The following is a 3,613-nucleotide window of genomic DNA, read 5'->3' as shown; positions in this document are numbered from 1 at the left end:
TAGCATCAAAAAGAATAAAATATCTAGGAATAAACTTAACTAAGGAGGTGAAAGACCTATACTCTGAAAACTAAAAAAACTGACACAGGAAATTGAAGATGATACAAAGAAATGTAAAGACATCCCATGTTCTTGGAGTGGAAGAATTAATATTGTTAAAATGGTCATACTACCCAAAGCAATATACAGATTTAATGCAATCCCTATCAAAATACCCAGGACATTTTTCACAGAATCAGAGCAAATTATCCTAAAATTTATATGGAATCACAAAAGACCTCGAATTGCCAAAGCAATCTTGAGAAAAAGAACAAAGGCTGGAGGTTATACCTCCCAAACTTCAGACTATACTGCAAAGCTACAGTAATCAAGAGAGCATGGTACTGACACAAAAACAGACATATAGATCAATGGAGCAGACTAGAGAGTTCAGAAATAAACCAATGCCCTTATGGTCAATTAATCTACAACAAAGGAGGCAAGAATATACTGTACAGAAAAGACAGTCTCTTCAACACATGGTGCTGGGAATACTGGACAGCTACATGTAAAGAATGAAATTAGAACATTTTCTCATAACATACACAAAAAAATAAACTCAAAATGGATTAAGGACCTAAATGTAAGATCTGAAACCGTAAAACTCCTAAAAGAGAACATAGGTGGAACACTCTGACATAAATCGCAGCAATATTTTTTTTGAATCTGCCTCCTAAGGCAAAAGAAACAAAAGCAAAAATAAATGAAGGGGACGTAATTAAACCTCAAAGCTTTTGCATAGCAAAGAAAACCACTGACAAAATGAAAAGACAACCTACTGAATGGGAGAAAATACTTGCAAATGATATGACTGATAAGGGGTTAACACCCAAAATACATAAATAGCTCATACAACACAATATTTTAAAAAAACAAACAACCTGATTAAAAAATGGGCAGTAGATCTGAATACTTTTCTAAAGATATACAGATGACCAACAGGCACATGAAAAAATGCTCAACATCACTAATCATCCGAGAAATGCAATTCAAAGCCACAATATCACCTCACACTTGTCAAAATGGTTACATCAAAAAACCTACAAATAACAAATGTTGTCAAGGATGTGGAGAAAATGGAACCCTAGTACATTGTTGGTGGAGCTGTAAATTGGTGCAGTCACTATGGAAAACAATCTTCAAAAAACTAAAAACTAAATATGATCCAGCAATTCCACTGCTGGGTGTATATCCAAAGAAAATAAAAACACTAATTCAAAAAGATACATGCACCCCAATGTTCATAGCAACGTTATTTACAATAACCAAGATATGGAAGTAACCTATGTGTCCATCAACATATGAATGGATAAAGAAGATGTGAGATATATATATATATATAATGGAATACTACTCAGCCATAAAACAGAATGAAATTCTGCCATTTGCAACAACATGGATGTACCTAGAGAGTATCATGTTTAGTGAAGTAAGTCAGACAGAGAAAGACAAATATTCCATGTTATCACTTACACGTGGAATCTAAAATATAAAACAAATATATATGAGAAAACAGAAACAGACTCACAAATATAGAGAACAAACTAGTGGTTACCAGTGGGGAGAGGGAAGTGGGGAGGGGCAAGATAGGAGTAGGGGATTAAGAGATACAAACTACTATGTATAAAATAAATAAGCAACAAGGATATTTTGTACAGCACAGGAAATACAGCTATTATTTTATTTTGTAATGGCTATAATCTATAAAAATATAATATGTAAAAATATCGTGTCACTCTTTTGTATACCTGAAACTAATATCATATTGTAAATCAACTATACTTCAATCTTGAAAAACACCTACAACAAGGACCTACTGTATAGCACAAGGAACTATATTCAATACCTTGTAATAACCTATAGTGGAAAAGAATCTGAAAAAGAATATACATATATCTGAATCACTTTGCTGTACACCTGAATCTAACACAACATTGTAAATCAACTATACTTCAATTTTTAAAAAACCTAACTGTATACTGCTTATAAGAAATGTATCTTAAAAATAAGGGTACAGAAAAATTGAATATAAAAGAGTAGAAAAATAGACTATAAAAATGCCAAGTAAAAGAAAGCTGGTGTGGCTATACTCACATAAGATAAAGTGTACCACAAGGCATTTCATAGTGCTAAAAGGTTACATTTACCAGGAAGATATAAAAACTTAAAATGTGCCATGTGTGTGCCAAACGGCATTGTTTCAAAAATACATAAGGCAAAAATGAACACAGAGTATATACTGCTCCTAACAGGTAAGGCACTTTCTAGAAAGAAACATTTATACCCATGGACATTTATTTAATTTAAAATTGGAAGGAAGATGAGAAGAACCAACTTCTTGGGCACACCCTGAAGGTAAACACAAGTGTGTTATACTCAGAAAAAATGTATACAGTATGTATACAGACTGAGCTACCATGGTTTTTTTCCCCAACCTTTGAAGCAAAAGAAGAAAAGTTAAAGACTCTATGACGACTCTAACCCAGATATTCTCCCCAGCCCTCCTTCCATACCCAATCTGAAAATCTTCCTATTTCCCTCTAGATTATGTAAGGGAGAAAGTAGGGATGCAGGAAAAGACACCAAAACTCTCTGTGGATCTCCCAAAGCCAAGTAGTCTTCTGACCACTCTTCTGCTACTGATCTTTGCTACAGTGTAGCTTAATGTTACGAGCACAGCTTGAAAGTCCGTTTGCCTAAGTTCAAATCCCCCATCTGTCGCTTATTAGCTGTGCGAACTTGGGTAATTTATTTAATATCTGTGCACCTCAGTTTCCTTCAGCATAAAATGGGGATACCCTCAGAAGTGATTGCAGAGGTTAAATATGTAAATTTTATAAAGCTTAGAACTGTATCTGGCACACAGTATAGGCTGTCGTTTTCATCTCCTTCATCCTCTACACTTTGATGGACTGTAATCTTCAACTGGATCAGAAATACATTCCAAACATTCTGTGACCTTCTACCCACTTAAGGATCTGTGGACATAAATATCTCTCAGTTGAATATGATTGGTTGATCTATATAGGGTTTAATTATGGCCATATCCAAGCCTTACTCCCTGAATATATACATACAGGTGAACACTAGGTTATTTCCATTCTGGAAAAGAAAGTACAGATGATGTAACTCTAGTAAAGGCATACTGAGAACCCAATTCCAATGCTATGCTCTTTGAGTTGAACTCTGAGCGGTCATAAACACTCTCAAAAGCATTCAACCTGTGACTGGGATGTTTCCTTGAGTGAATATTTGAAATACTGACATGGAATAAAGGGCATATATCAAACACTGGAAGCAATCTTTTTCTCACAAAGCCATTCACCTTTTTCTTTTATTTATTACTGACTTACTTATTTATTTATTTATTTTTGGCTGCATTGGGTCTTCGTTGCTGCGCGCGGGCTTTCTCTAGTTGCGGCGAGCAGGGGCTACTCTTGGTTACCGTGTGCTGGCTTCTCATTGCAGTGGCTTCTCTTGTTGCGGAGCACGGGCTCTAGGTGCACTGGCTTCAGTAGTTGTGGCTCCCAGGCTCTAGAGCGCAGGCTTAGTAGTTGTGGCGCAGGGGCTTAGT

The sequence above is a fragment of the Eschrichtius robustus genome, chromosome 15 (genome assembly GCF_028021215.1).
Source record: "Eschrichtius robustus isolate mEscRob2 chromosome 15, mEscRob2.pri, whole genome shotgun sequence".
Classification (NCBI taxonomy): domain Eukaryota; kingdom Metazoa; phylum Chordata; class Mammalia; order Artiodactyla; family Eschrichtiidae; genus Eschrichtius; species Eschrichtius robustus.
This window is presented reverse-complemented; position numbering follows the sequence as displayed.